This window comes from Danio rerio, chromosome 3 (genome assembly GCF_052040795.2).
Source record: "Danio rerio strain M-AB ecotype USA chromosome 3, GRCz13ab, whole genome shotgun sequence".
Taxonomy (NCBI): Eukaryota; Metazoa; Chordata; class Actinopteri; order Cypriniformes; family Danionidae; genus Danio; species Danio rerio.
Window position 1 is genome coordinate 54,069,721 of NC_141023.1, and position 16,001 is coordinate 54,085,721.

Consider the following 16,001-nt stretch of genomic DNA (forward strand, 5'->3'; position numbering starts at 1 on the left):
CACCTGGAGCGAGCAGACGCCATCCTTTTAAGCTGAAGAGGAAGCTCGGGGAACGAAGGGTTACTTCTGTAACCTCGAACGTTCCCCTTCGGTTGGGGAACTTCAGTGCCATAGAGTGGATTGATTGAAATCCACGAAATGGGAGAAGTATGGAAAGTGCCATAATGACTGCACCTTACCAACGCCCCCGATGAGGGGATTGTCAAGCAAGCGTGACTCACCCACATCATGGGAGGCTCGGTCCTCCAACGTGTCCCTGGCCCTAATTTTTCCTACTTCAACAGAAGTTTTACGGATTTAGATATATTTTTGGGAAGTCGTGAGCATCTAGATAATTCTAGGAAAATACGACAGTACGTTGGGAAGCGTGCAATCCCGATAGGGAGGACGCTGCGGAGGCCATCCGTTACCCAAGGGGGGATAGATGGCAGAATTTACATATGGACTAGCCCTAAAAAGGGGGAGTACGCATAGCAAAAGAGTGGTTAGCGGGGAGGGAAGACACGGGTCCGCCCAGGGGGGGGGACTTAACCGTGGTGGAATAAGCATATGGGATCGCCTAGTGGGGATCACGCATAGCAGGCACCTTTACCCAAAACGCGGGCTGACCAGCGGGCAGACCTACAACGTAGTGGGCCAGCAAGTGACTCCTCCGCTGAGTCAGTGCTGGGGGCCACGGAGGAATCTGCAGGGCTCACCTGACGGGGAACTTTACTGACAGATAAAAAGGCGCACGTACCTCCGTGTTAGGGAGAATGGCGCAGCAAGCGTGTTTCAACACCCTACCGAATTGTTTCCTCAATCACCAAGGGTTACCTAATACCCTTGAGGAAACCGGCTCCACTCGCAGATTGTAAAACCTTGCAAATGTGTTGGGTGTCACCCAGCCCGCAGCTCTACAGATGTCTGTTAGAGGGGCGCCGCGTGCGCGCGCTCGAGAGGATGCGAAGCTCCGAGTGGAGTGCGCACGCGCTCTCGGGGGACGCGGCTCATCTCGGCTCTGATAGTGAAAGAAAGGCATCCACAATCTAGTGGGAACTTATTTCGGTACGGCACTTCCCTGCTGCCGACCGCTATAACAGACGAAGAGCTGCTCAGATGATCTAAACTCTGAGTGCGGTCCGGATAATACGCAAAACGCGAACTGGACAATAAAGAAGGGCTGGGTCTGCCTCCTCCGAGGACAGCGCTTGCAGGCTCACTACCTCGTATTAAAACGGAGTGGTAGGAACCTTGGGCACATATCGCGGGCGGGGTCTCAGGACGTGAGAGAAAGCCAGCCCAATTACAGGCACGAGTCACTGACCGAAAAATGCCTCCGGGTCCCCGACCCTCTAATCGATATCAACGCGACCAGCAGAGCTGTCTTCAGGGACAGAAAGATACTGAGTCGAGGATCGAAGGGATCTGACGCGGCTTGTGTAGCGAGGGCGAGATCCTAAGAGGGCATGAAAGGGGGGCGAGTTGGATTAATTCGCTTAGTGCCCCTGAGGAACCGGATGATGAGGTTATGCGTTCCCACGGTGCTGCCAGCCACCGCGTTATGAGAGCGGAGATGGCAGCCACGTAACCTTGAGTGTGGAGGGCGACAGCCTGCTCTCCAGCTTCTCTCGGCGTAAAGAAAGCACAACGCTGATCTGGCAAATTACGGGGGTCTTCTCAGCGAGAGACACACCATTCAGTGAATAGACTCCACTTCAGGGTATAGGCGCGCTCGGGGAGGGGGCTCTAGCCCGAGTGACGGTATTAGCCACCGCAATCGGAGGTTACCTAAGTCTTCCTCGCGTCTAATGACCTCCAAAGAACCGCGAGGGTGCCAGGTGGTGCCCTGTCCCTGAGAGAGTAGGTGCTTTCTCGAAGGGACTGCCAGGGGAGGGCTATCGCGAGGGAGAGCTCTGACATCCAGGTCCGGTTGAGCCAGAGGGGCGCAACCAGCAACCTGTTCCTCGTCCTCCCTGACCTTGCACAGTAACTGCGCGAGCAGGCTCACTGGGGGAAACGCGTATTTGCGCATGCCCCGAGGCCAGCTGTAAGCCAGTGCATCCGTGCCGAGAGCACTCGGTCAGGGAAAGAACAACTGGCAATGAGCGATCACGAGGGAAGCAACAGATCGATCTGGGCTTCCCCGAATCGCGCCCATATCAGCTGAACAGACTCGGGGTGGAGTCTCCATTCTCCAGGACGTAAGGCTGCCGTGAGAGCGCATCGGCTGCACGGTTGAGCTTGCCTGAATATGAATGGCGTGCAGCGATTTCAGCCACGGATGACTCCAGAGGAGCAGACGGCGGGCGAGCTGAGACATGCGGCGAGAGCGCATACCCCCCATACGGCTGATATACGCCACCGCCGCCGTACTGTCCGTCCTGACCAGCACGTGTTGCCGCTCCAGCACCGGAAAAAAACGGTGGAGAGCGAGGAACACTGCCAACAGCTCCAGGCGATATGCCAATGCAACTGGGTACCTTTCCACAGGTCCGCAGCCGCATGCCCGCAACGCACAGCCCCCCAGCCCGTGTTGGAAGCGTCTGCTGAAACAACAACAAGACTGGACGCCTGTTCTAGAGACACGCAGGCCTGTAGGAACGAGGGGTCGCTCCAAGGGCTGAGGGCGCGGCGACACAGCGCAGTAACAGAGACTCGGTGTGCGCGCGCGTGCCATGCGCGTCTGGGGACTCGATCATGAAGCCAGTGCTGAAGTGGTCTCATATAGAATAATCCGAGCGGCATGAAGCGGCTGCGGATGCCATATGCCCCAGGAGCCTCTGAAAAAGTTTCAGTGGGACCACTATTTTACTGTCGAGCTCTCTCAGACAGTACAGCATCAGCTGAGCGCGCTCTCCGGAGAGGCGCGCTGCCATGGTGACCGAGTCCAGCTCCAGCCCGAGAGAAGAGATCCTCTGCACGGGGGCGAGTTTGCTCTTTTCTCGGTTGACCTGAAACCCCCACAGGTGGAAGTGCCAGAGCACTTTGTCTCTGTGCATAATCAATTGCTGCGAGAGAGGGCAAAAATCAGCCAGTCGTAAAGAAATCGAGTATGCAGATGCCCGCGAGCCGAAGGGGCGCTGAGGCACCCTCCGCGGGCTTGGTGAGGACCCGCGGAGACAGAGAGAGCCCAAAGGGGAGGGCTTTGTATTGCCAAGCTCGACCTTCAAACGCAAACCGCAGAAACTGACGGTGGCGAGGAAGAGTGGAGACATGGAAATACGCGTCCATCAGGTCTAATGCTGCAGACCAACCCAGAGGACGAACGCACCGGAGGATGCGCTTCTGCGTGAGCATTCTGAACGGCAGCTTGTGCAGGCAGAGGTTCAAAATGCGCAGATCTAGGATTGGCCGTGACCCACCACTCTTTTTGGGCACGATGAAGTGTGGGCTGTAAAACCCGCTCTCCATCTCGGCTGGAGGGAGGGGCTCGATTGCATCCTTCGCCAGGAGGACAGCAATCTCCTCTCGCAAGACAAGGGCGGACTAGGGGGTTGACCCTTGTGAATACACACCCACGACTTGGGGAGCCGTTTCGCGAACTGAATCGCATAGCCGAGTCTGATTGTGCGTATGAGCCACCGCGAAGAGCTGGCCCGCGCTAACCAGGCAGGCAGAGCTCCCGCTAATGGACTCATCGCTACAGTCGCTGACGTACCAGCAGTGGGGCAGCGCGGAGTGGGTGTGCTGATCCGGGAAGCTCGCGGGTCCCACGGAAAAGCTGGAGGTGAGATATTTGCTCTCACTCCGAACCCGAGTTCCGGAGGGGAGGCTCGAGGGGTGGGAGAAAGGAGACCGTCCTCCCAGCGCTCGTGAGCCACTGGCGAAACGCACCGAATCTGCAAGCTAGAAAGCATAGCGTCCCAGACTGGCAGATTTCAGGCTGTCACATCCGGGGAAGTGGAAAGTGCCCTTTCATAATGTTTTCATGGCAGTAAAAAGTGCCGTTGTGAAATGGGGCCCCGCCCTCCAGCGGGGAAAGAGCAAGTTCCTTCTTCTCCAGATGGCCTGTCCCAGGGTTGCTTCGCAGTCCGTTGCCAGACTTAGCGGCGTTCTGGGCAGGGGGGCTGCCTGCTTCCGAGGTGCCCGACGCGCTCGCTTCACCAGAGGCGTGTGCGGGGGCAGAGCAGCTCTCGTAGGCGGGCGCCTTCGGCGAGGAGCAGGTATGAAATGGCACGGCGGGCGGAGCGGGCTACGGACCGCCGATAAGACATCACCCATCAACTGCTCTCTCACCGCCTTGAATTCCTGGGTGAATTCACAGACGGTGTCGCCGAACATGGCTTGGGATATGGGGAAAGTCAAGAAAGCGGACTTTGTCGACTTCGCGCATATCAGCCAGGGGTGGCGCTCCTGGATCACTAATGTGGACATCGTCCTCCCCAACGCACACGCAGCGGACTCAGTAATCCGAAGAGCTAAGTCGGCGGCGGTGCGAAGCTTGTAAGCCTGGGTTAGACCCACCCTCGTGCAGCTCGGCCAGCGCCTGCGCTAGGTAGCGCTGGTAGGTGGCTATCGCATGCAAGGCGGAAGCAGCCTGGCCCACAGCTATGTAAGCTCTAGCTCCGAGGGAGGTAGATAACTTACAGGCTTTGGATGGGAGACGAGGCGGACCCCGCCAAGAAGAGGCGCCGCGCGGATTTACCGCCATCGCGCACTCAACCTGAGGAATCGCCACATACCCCCTGGCTGTTCCACCATCAAGAGTGGTTAGGGTGGAGGGACACGCAGCACGAGCAGAAAAAAGTGCTTTACAAGACCGCGTGAGCCTACTGTGCACCTCCGGGAAGAAGGGAACGCCCCTCTAGTCGGTCCGGCCGCGGAGCTGGGGGATAAACCATCTCCAACCCACGGCCGAAGCAGCCCGGGAAAGCACGGCTAACATGTCCGTTTCAGGATCCGTAGTGACAGCGCTCACCAGCCCGAAGGGGGCGAGCGGGTCTGGATCATCATCGGACAATGAAAGCCCACCCTCCGATGCCGCGGTGGACGTCTGGTCTCCGGTGTCATTGGGCGTAAGGGCTACCATCTGTTAGACGGATCGCTTCCCCTGCCCGAAGCTTGGATGGAGCGCTTAGAGGAGCGGGAGGTCCGCGGGCCCGTGGGCGACGGATTATCTCTCGCTGAAACCCTCAGATCTGCCCGAGTGCCCGCTGCAGAGCAGGGGACAACTGGGGTGGTTCGCCCTTTTGCAAAGGCTAGCCGCGATCTTTACTGCGCAACAGTCATGGCATCGCAATGACGACATGAACTGCCCGCGAGCAGCGCATTAACATGCTGGACCCCCAGACATGTAACGCAGTGCCCGTGCCCATCATCCGAGGACAGGAAACCACCGCATCCAGAAACGCACAGTCGGAGCGCCGTCCTGAAAAGGACGTGCTGCACGACTGTGTTGCTCTTTCTGTGAAGTTTGCAACTTTATACGCACCGCTCTGGAGGACCGGACCCAAAGAACGCCAGGCAAGGGAGAAACCCAGCTCGACCGTCTGCCGCTGCGTGTACACACTCTGGACCGGGAGAATGTTCTCGTTCGCTCAGAATCGCTGGTCACAGCAGGAGGAACCCTCATCAACTCGATCAGAAAGTCTCTGAAGCGAAAAGGATGGCGTCTGCTCGCTCCAGGTGTGCTTATATGCTGGGATAATTGGCAATGAAGTACACCTGTGCAAGCTTACGCTGCCAATTCATTGCATTCATTGGCCCGTTCAATACTCTTTCAGACAAGCGGCTTCTGAACCGAATCCTCCCATTTCGTGGATTTCAATCAATCCACTCTATGGCACTGAAGTTCCCCAACCGAAGGGGAACTTGAAGTTCAAGCTCTTGCTAATTTCAAAATGTTTTAAGTTTATCTGTTTTATTTATTTATTTGTTTGTTTGTTTTTTTGCTTCGTAGGTAGCCTACTTTGGAATCATTGGTGTTTTCCACTAAGCAGTTGGCCGTATCCTGGAAAAGCTTTTGGCTAACTCCTTGGCTAAACAAATTAACTGGTGCGGGGCACATTAAAAAGTGGCCTTTCATGCACTCCCCCTTAGGACTGTCATAGTCAGTAAGTTGGTTTTGAATATATAATTTCATCTGTGCATTTCTTTGAATTATTAACCAGAGGAACAAAAAAATCTAAATATAGTCCCATTTAGGTTTTACTTATATGAGAGCAAGCATCTTTCTTTTATATTTTTTAACATTAGTACTTGTTCACTACTAATTATCTGTTTATCTTTTAATCACAGATGCAGTGAGGACAAATGTCCATACCACACCACTGATAAAGACATTGAAAAATGTCTGTTTACATCACTATTCTATTCCATTCTATTTTTTAAACAACATTTTATGTGTATTAAGATGTCCCCTGATACTTGAGCAATTTGATTCTTTTCATTTGCATATATATATATATATATATATATATATATATATATATATATATATATATATATATATATATATGAAATGTGTGTGTGTGTGTGTGTGTGTGTGTGTGTGTGTGTGTGTGTGTGTATGAAATATATAATCATCTCACTCATGTCTTGCTGTTTGTGCAATTTATTCTGTTCTAGTTTATTTAAAAATAAGTTTGTCTTTATACTTCTGCAATTATATATATATTTAATTTTTTTATAATTTTTTTTATTTTAATATTTTATTGAAAAATGTTTCAAGATGTTTCTTTAGAATTTGCCAGTTCTTTTTACAATTTTGACTTGTATATTTTACGGATTGTCATAGGTATTTGTATGATGTTTCTTGTTATATCTTAAATTGATTTCTATATTTAGGTTTATATAAAATGTTGCTGTTTCAAGATGTGTCTTGAACAATTTTTTAAATTCATGTCTATTGGGAAAACAGGGTTGTTTTAAAAACTTCTGTGTATGTGTGCAATTTTAGATTTTTTTCTTTATGTTTTCCTGTGTGTCTTTGTGTTTTTATTGTTTTATATTGATATTCTTGTGCACTACAAAATAATTTTTCAATTTTAGTACAATTTTTTTCCTTGCAATCAATAAACGTTTATCATATATTTATTTTGTCCTTTGTCTGATTCTTTTCATTATAGGATATGTATGCAGTTTGCATTTTATTCAAAGGTTTAACACAGTGCCTATACTTTCTGTTTACATTATAGCCTGCGTTTGCTGTTATATAAATTCAAATGGTTGTAAGTATCAATGTAATACCAAAAGGTTTTATAAGGTATATAAATACTGAGTGGCCCGAGTGTATTTTGCTATGTGGAAAGTGATAACATGTATAAGTATGGTAATAATCTGTATAACTACCATAGAAACTTGTGTAATTACGTAAATAACTTGTATAATTAAAGTAATAACATGTATAATTACAGTAATAACCTGTATAACTACCATAATAACTTGTATAATTACATAAACAACTAGTATAATTACAGTTATACCATGTATAATTACAGTAATAACCTGTAGAACTACCATAATAATGTGTATAATTACATAAATAACTTGTATAATCAAAGTAATAACATGTATAATTACAGTAATAACCTGTATAACTACCATAATAACTTGTATAATTACATAAATAACTCGTGTAATTACAGTTATAACATGTATACTTACAGTAATAACCTGTAGAACTACCATAATAATGTGTATAATTACATAAATAACTCGTATTATTACAGTTATAACATGTATAATTACAGTAATAACCTGTAACTGTAAAACAGAAAACTACTGTTTTTTAACAGTTTATCTACATCTTTTATTCTAACAGTTTTTTTCTGTATTTTTACGTTTTTTTTTTCTGGCGCCCCTGCTGCCAGAAAATAACCGTTTTTTTTACGGGGATTTTTTTTTGCAGTGTAGGCTACATTGTCTGTAGTGTATGAGTGTGTGTGTGAATGTGTGTGTGGATGTTTCCCAGACATGAGTTGCGGCTGAAAGGGTTGCGCTGTGTAAAACCTTGCTGGATAAGTTGGCGGTTCATTCCGCTGTGGCGAACCTAGATTGGTAAAGGGACTAAGCCGACAAGAAAATGAATGAATTAACTACTTGGATAAGGATATTAAAATATGGAAAGTGAGCTAAAGACAACATTTGAGAGGCTACTAGATTACGATGACTGCAGACACTTGGGTCTGTCCACACACACAAAAAAAAACATAAAATCCTTGTGATACTTTCTTTTTTTTTTTTTGCTATACTTTTTTGTGTTAAAAAAATACTTTTTGTTAAGGACTGTTTTGTGTTTTTGTGAGAATGCAAATGAATTAAAACTGTGAAGCTAATCAACAGTGTATTTTTCATGCTGCACTGAAGTGACGTTATAAGAGCATCAATGGGAGCATTAAAAATGTCCTTTGGAAAAGTAACTCAAAAATTACATATAACAGTAATGCATAACTTTTTGGTTTAAGAAATTCACAAAGTAATTGAGTTACTTTTGAGGTAACTTGTAGTAACTTTGAAGTAATTTGTAACTGTAACTAATTATATTTTCAGTAATAAGCACAACACTGGTTATGACGTATGATGCCTTGAGTTGTGTCACTACTTACTGTCATTTATTTACTATTCATTTTTTTTTTTTTTAATGTTGCCAATATGTTGAGGAAAAAGGTTTCCCAGCACAGTGCTGGGTTGCAACTGGAAGGGCATCCACTGCTTAAAACATATGCCAGAGCTGTTGGCAGTTTGTTTTGCTGTGGCGACCCCTTAAAAATCTGAAGGAAAATTAAAAAATGTCAAGGAAAATCACCTATTATTTAAAGTTGGTATGAAACTAAATTTAAGATCATCTATCATGACGTACATCCACCTGATATGGTCCAGAAATGAATGAGGTGGTGCATGATTTTGACCTTTGGGAACCGATTGGACTGTTGAAAGATTATTGTTGGTAACAAAATGGAGAAATATTAACGAACAGACAAAGGTAGAGCAGAAACGAGACAACCACTGGTAGCTCTCACTTGAAAGCCATTCCATGTGACCAGGTATAAAAAAATGTTGTTTCGAGGTGATGAGGAAGGTAATGATATTTGATTAAAGATTCTGAGGGCAAATTAGTTTTTATAAAATAATGAAGTGCACAGATGCATCATTTATAACAAGCACTACTATATACATATAACAATAAGAAGAGGACATTTTAATTTCATTCTGACTTTAAAATGGACAGACAGGAGGAGTTTTCGTGTAAAACAACAGCTCTGAGTAAACATAGTGTCAATTAAAGAAAAGCAATCTGGAGCAGATAGAAACAATGCTGTCCAAATAGAGAGCATCCAAAACAGCTGCTGTAAAATGTTGTAGTCATTTGTCAAAGTCACATGAAAAAATTTGCATCATCGTTTTCAAAAGGCTTCATATTCATAGTCCACACTGTGCAAAAGCAATATTTCCAAATGTATCTATCCATTTTGGGTAGTGTTTTCAAAAAGATGCATTTGCCTAAAATGCCATCTCGGTACAGAAGGATAACAACTGGAAATTACACAGGTTTTTAAGGCCTAACTTAAGAGTAATGTATAGATCCTTGTTTGTAAGGGACCTAAAGAGCTGGTGCTCAACTCAATAGCTTAAAAACAAAACATAAGTTGAGGACAAGCCATTTAGAGCTATGTAAACAAGAAACAAAATGTTAATTCACTAAAACAAAGCTGTACGTAGTACGTAGTGAACATAAAATATGACAACTGTCTCTGTATCATTCATGGATGGTGACAAAATCACAATAGAATAATACCACTTTTACTTTTAGTCCTCCGCAAGAAGTTCTGTCTAATGTGATGCTCATCTGTGAAGCTTTTTTATAGAAAGATTTAAAACAGGGGTTATGTCAATGAGGACAGGTTTGTGGAGCTTTAGCAACAATGTCTCATCTTCTTGATGGCATGTATGTCATTAAAGACAGCAAGTTACGACTAAATAGAAATCAGCGATAAGTACATGTCAGCAGCTCTCACTCAGTTGATCACTAAAGCTATGAAGGATTGGGACAGGTTGGTATCTAGATGGGGAACGTCCTAGGACAATTAGGCTGGATGAGGTGTAAGTGAGGCCAACAGAAGGTGCTCACCATGTGGACTTGTGGAAAATGTGGAAAAAGCTATTTAGTTCCTTTTTCCATGTGGAAAAAGCTATTTAGTTTCTTATGACTATATGTATACTAGCAGTGGAATTTACTGCGATGCAACGGGGCAGCACATGAAATCTTGCCTAGGGCGCCAAATTGGTTAGGGCCGGGCCTGCCTATGAGGGCTGATAAATGCCTGGAAGATGCCAAACATCTAGCGCTTACAATAACTAACTGTGTTGTTGGCTTGCATCGGCTGCCATTGAGTATTTTATGGACCAATATTATGCACATGAACACACAAAATAAACACGCAAAATAATTTGCCTCTAAAAATATCAGCAAAAACTGTCAAAAGATATGCATTGTTTAGACCAGGCCAGTGGTTAGCACTGTCACCTTGTTAGTTACCATTGTAGGGAAGTGACGGTTAGCTATTTCTGCGCTTGTACTTCCAGATCTAATTCAAAAACTGATGTGTATTTATAATTTGCTGTGTTTATTTAATGCATCTCCAGTGTTTGCTTAAAATATTCCTGAAGTAAATCCACACTTTTCTTAAGGACTTTTCACAAACTCTTGAGCAGTAACAACACTAACATGTGCCTGAAATTGTTGTGCATATTTGTTTATGCTTGTCTTTTTCAGAGGTGAAAAGTAACGAATTACATTTACTCACGTTACTGTACTTAAGTAGTTTTTTTGAGAATTTGTACTTTTTAGAGCAGTTTTTAAAATCTGTAATTTTACTTTTACTTAAGTATGATTTGCCTAAAGTATTGAAGAAATGCAACGGAAAAAGGAAATCGCCCGTGAGAAAAATCTGCAGTAAACTTGTCTATTTACTGTTGCTGGAGCTGGATTTGTCGCTGGAGTTTAGAAAGTTTATCAGCAAAATACCTGTCAACCCCAGAAATGACAAGGTAAGCTACTGTATATGCCTCATTAATAATTTTAGCCATGCCTGTGCCCTTAAAGGCGTGATATGGAACTTTATGACTTAATGACGCATAAAATAAATAAATATCTCGGGGAAGGTTTAGAATGCTTAGTATAAAAACATCTCCAGTCCGTTGTTTAATGTAATGTTTGCACTAGTTACACTATGAATGTCGTTACTAACGGTAAAGTCTGATAATCTTTTGTAGAAATTATCTTACGCTGCCATATCCCACATAGTGTGGATTGTATATAGTTGCCTTGACAGCTTAAAGCCCTAACCTGACATTTCTGTCACTTACTTGCCCTTTGTAATAGGCCTAAACATGTTTGATTCTCTTCCTTATGTTGAACACAAAAGAGGATATTTATAAGAATGCTGGAAAGCTGTATCCGTTGACTTCCATAGTATTTGTTTTTCCTGCTATAAAAGTATTTACACCAAGTTGTTTTGATTGACGCAAGCGCGGCTTGTGCGTGATGTCTGATACTTCACTGCACTTGATCCGCGATATAGATCATCACCTTTGCTAAATAAAGCAGCGCGCAGTGCCGGGCATATAAAATGATAAAGACTTTGTTCCCATCGCACGCGCAAAGAGAGCTGAAGCAGCGCGTGCATATCGCAGAAGCAAGTCAGTGTTGTATTACAGTAAATTACTGTAATAGAGCAGTAGTGGTAACTAACTGGAATCTGTGTACAGTTAATTACTGTATTGTAGTATTACAAATCACAGCATTATACTGCGTACACATTAATAGTATGTCATTTATAGTTATTGTAGTGTTACTAAAATTAATCAGTATTCTTAGCTGTTATTTAAAAATAGAAGGCATAAAACATTTTTCAGACAAATTTATTTTATTGTTTTGGCACCAAACAAATAAATAACAGAAAATGTATAACAAAATTAAGAAATCAGCAGATATAAATCTTGTCTTACATATTACAGGTCTGCACAGTAAGGTAAGTCACACTAAGGTTTAAGCATGCAAAATGCTGTCATACGGCACTGTGAAGTGGAATTAAACAAAGCGAGGAGTGGAATTAAACAAAATAATTAGAGATTGAAAAAGCAAGCCAGAGAGGTCATGTTTTGATCTTTGATTGGTCTCAAGCAATGTGTGATTTCGCATGTCAGCGTTCTCCAAGCTTGAACTTTCCAATGCTGCGAATTATGAAATTTGTCACATAAGCTATCATTCCAGGTCTGCAGTATTCACATGCGTATGAATGGAAGTCTATAGGGAGAAAAGTGCAGTATGACCGGGAATTTAAGCTGTAACTCTAATTAAACACACCTGATCAAACTAATTAAGGCTTGTTAGAAATCTACAGGTAATGTTGAAGCAGGGTGGGTACTAAGCTCTGCTGTGCTGCAGTTCTCCAGGAACTTGGAGTTTGAACCCCATGGTATATAGCAGGGGTGCTCAATCCTGTTCCTGGAGATCTACCTTCCTGCAGATTTCAGTTGCTACCCATATTAAACACACCTGCCTGTAATTATCAAGTGTTGTTCAGATCCTAATTAATTGATTTAGGTGTGTTTGATATGGATAGCAACTGAAATCTGCAGGTAGGTAGATCTCCAGGAACAGGATTGAGCACCCCTGGTATATAGCATACTTTTAAAGCAACTGACAACATTTATCACTATCACAATCACATATCCAATAAACACACACACACACACACACACACACACACACACACACACAAAGTGCTGCAGTGAAATGTGTTACTCTCTCCTCAATACTGACCATGCAAAAAAAAAAAAAAAAACTCAACAGCAAAAACACAAAATAATTATTTTAAATTTTAAAGTTTTAAATAATTAAAAACTGTGTCAACTCTCAATAAAAAGTTTACAATAATTATAAAAAACAAAAGTAAAGTTGGTGAAACCGAAATACCAAAGGATCCAATCTTTTATTGTTATTAATATTATTTAAACTTTTTTATTGTTTCTAATATAAATTCATAGGTGGAAACACTGCTCTGAAAAATATTTAGCAACAAACTCACAACCTGGGACCTGACAGTGGAGCTTTTGTGTTGATGGCTATGTGTATCATGTTTTTGTGATTCCATGTGATGATGTGCACATGTTACCTTACTGAGGTGATGGAATTTATTTTGGCTTAGTTGCCAGAAAGATACATACAACTGTTAGTATCTGTACATTATGGCAGTATGCAATATCCAATAAATACATATACCTGAACAAAAGTAATGTAAGAAGTTATATGTGGAGAGGCTAACTAGCTAACAATGTAGCTTTCAAGTACACAGTTCAAGATAACAACAATATAACTTAAAACACAACCTTATTTTAGAAACCCTCAAAAACATTTGAACACATTTTACTTACTCATTGTAGATTCTTATTTAAAGCCTAAAACATATCAGACTCTATATCTGAATTGATAGACAGAGAATAGAGCACACTCAGCAGTAAACAAATGAAACACCTGGCTCCCTTAAAGGGCCAGCATTTTCTGAACACTTTTTCTAAAATGGCAGTTTTCTGCAGTTATTTACTGCACAATCTACAGAGTAACAGTGCAGTTATACTAATTAAACACATATGATCAAACTAAATCTAAAGGTAGTGTGTTGAAGCAGGGCTGGAACTAAATTCTGCTCGGCTGTGGCCCTCCAGGAGTTTGACATCCCTGGTACATAGCATATTTTCAAAGGAACTGCCTACATTTATCACAAGCATGCACATATCATTGAATAAAAACAATAAAAATATAAAAACTTCATCCAAAGCAAAAAATAAATAGATAATAATAATAATAAATAATCTGATCCTCATGTTGTTCCAAACCTGTAGTAATAGAAATAAATAAATAAATAAATAAAATAACCTGATTAATACATTTATTTAGGAAAGCCTTTATACTATACTGTTAATGCCACTTTTACTTACTTCATTTGAAGTTTTCCAGACAAATTCATTGAGTCTCTGCAAAAATGTATGTACGTGCTGTTTACGTTTTTTAAATAACACATTTTTACTAGTTATTTAGCAAAATAGGGTAGGTTGTTTTAACAGTATCGATGTTGTAATAATTACAATACATTCAGTTAAATAGACTTAAGCATTCATTTAGTTGTTCAAATGTAAAATTAGATGAACTATGGTGTAATCACCAGCATCAGTAGCAACAGGCTAGCGCAGAAATTCCGTTAAAAATACTGGGTAAAGTCTAGATAGGATACGCGGCCGTCCGGATGTGTGCTATGCACATCAATATAGCAGCATTTTTATGACACTTTATAACAATAGGTGATTCTGTGGCGCAGAAGGTAGTGCTGTCTCCTCACAGAAAGAAGGTCACTTATTCGAGCCTCAGCAGGGTCAGTTGGCTATTCTGTATGTTTCTGTAGGTTTCCTCCGGGTGCTCTGGTTTCTCCCACAGTCCAAACACATGCGGTACAGGTGAATTGGTTATGCTAAAAATTGTCTGTAGTGTGTGATTAAGTGTGTATGGGCTGCAGCTGGAAGGTCATCCACTGCTAAAACATATGCTGGATAAGTTGGTGGTTCATTCCGTTGTGGCGACCCGAGATTAATAAAGGGACTAAGCCAAAAAGAAAATGAATGAATGAATGTATAACAATAATTAAAATTTTTAAAGTACTGTGACAGTTGGGTTTAGGGTTGGGGTGGGGGTAGACATTAATAAAATACAACAAATGTGAAATTTAATAAATAATATAAATAATTATCATAAACTTTCGGCAGCAACTGTATCTAGCAACAACCAAAATACTGGGGTAATACTGTCATATTTTAAAGACATGGCGAGGAGAAATGGACTCTAATGCAATGTTTCTTGTCTGATCTGAAACCCACTTCATGTCATATGATATGAAGTGCAAGCAGTGAGGATCACTGATTTTTAAAGAAATCAGACCTTAAACATGACAATTTTGAAATGGAAAGATGTCATCGGAAGCCCTTGGAATGCCTGGCTGAAAATTAAAAGTCTGTGTGCATATAGCCCATTTAGATAACACTTAGATGTTGCATTAGAATTTGTGAATTTGAATGAATTGTTAAATAGGATAATCTGTAAAACATTTTTAAAAAATATATATTTTTGTTATTGGTCTTTAATTTTTAAAGTTACTTAAACAAATAAAAACAACTAATTGGAGATATATATCGTCTTTTCCCTTTTGAGAAATTATTTTTTTTAGTTAATTTTTACTCATGAGTACATTTTTAATGAGTTATTTTTTACTTTTACTTGAGTAGATTTTTAGACATGTAACTTTACTTTTACTTGCGTAAAAAAATTTGTAAGTAACAGTACTTTTACTTGAGTAGAAGATTTTATTACTCGTTCCACCTCTGGTCTTTTTACATGACTACTTGTCTAGCACATATTAAGTACATTCATGGCATTACCATCTTCATATTGGGTGTTTACATGGAAATGATAACAGCAGCATTTGAAAACATTTGTTTTCAAAACCACACAGTCAAAAATCCCTTAAAAGCTTCCTGAAAACTATCTTGTGTTATCAACCTCCTAATTCAGGTGTGCCCAAGCTCATTGTTCTACAGATTTTAGCTCCAGCTTGCCTCAACACACCTGCACAGATGTTTCTAGAATGCCTAGTAAAAATTACCTAGTTAAATACACCTGTCTGTAATGTTGTAGTGACCTTAAAGACACTGATTGGCTTCTAATTATGTTTGAAGCAAAACTCTGCAGGTCAGTGGTCCTTTAGAAATGAAGTGGTGTGGTTGGAGAGATTCCAACATGTCCTCGCTGCAGTCTATAGCAGGATGATGTAATGGATTAGGTCCATTATGTAGCAGACACTGTAATTCCCACTATGGTAACACCAATGCTACTGGGTTTAAGATTGGGGTAGGTGTAAACATCAATAATGGTGAGGTTAAGGGTTATGGTGTAGACCAGGGCTATTTAATTAGTTTGTCATGGGGGTTCATGAAAATCATTTCAAACAGGGGGCCATAGAAATATGACT

At 42.3% G+C, this 16,001-nt stretch overlaps 1 protein-coding gene across 1 annotated transcript in view; it reads right to left on the bottom strand.

Moving 5' to 3' along the window:
* Positions 1–311: 311 nt before the first annotated feature.
* LOC147846057 (uncharacterized) overlaps positions 312–16,001 on the bottom strand; it is a 31,860-nt gene continuing 16,170 nt past the window's right edge. Inside the window, exon 2 of the mRNA XM_087245171.1 lies at positions 312–816. The gene's annotated coding sequence lies outside the window, so the exon portion shown is untranslated. The remainder of the gene's footprint in view (positions 817–16,001) is intronic.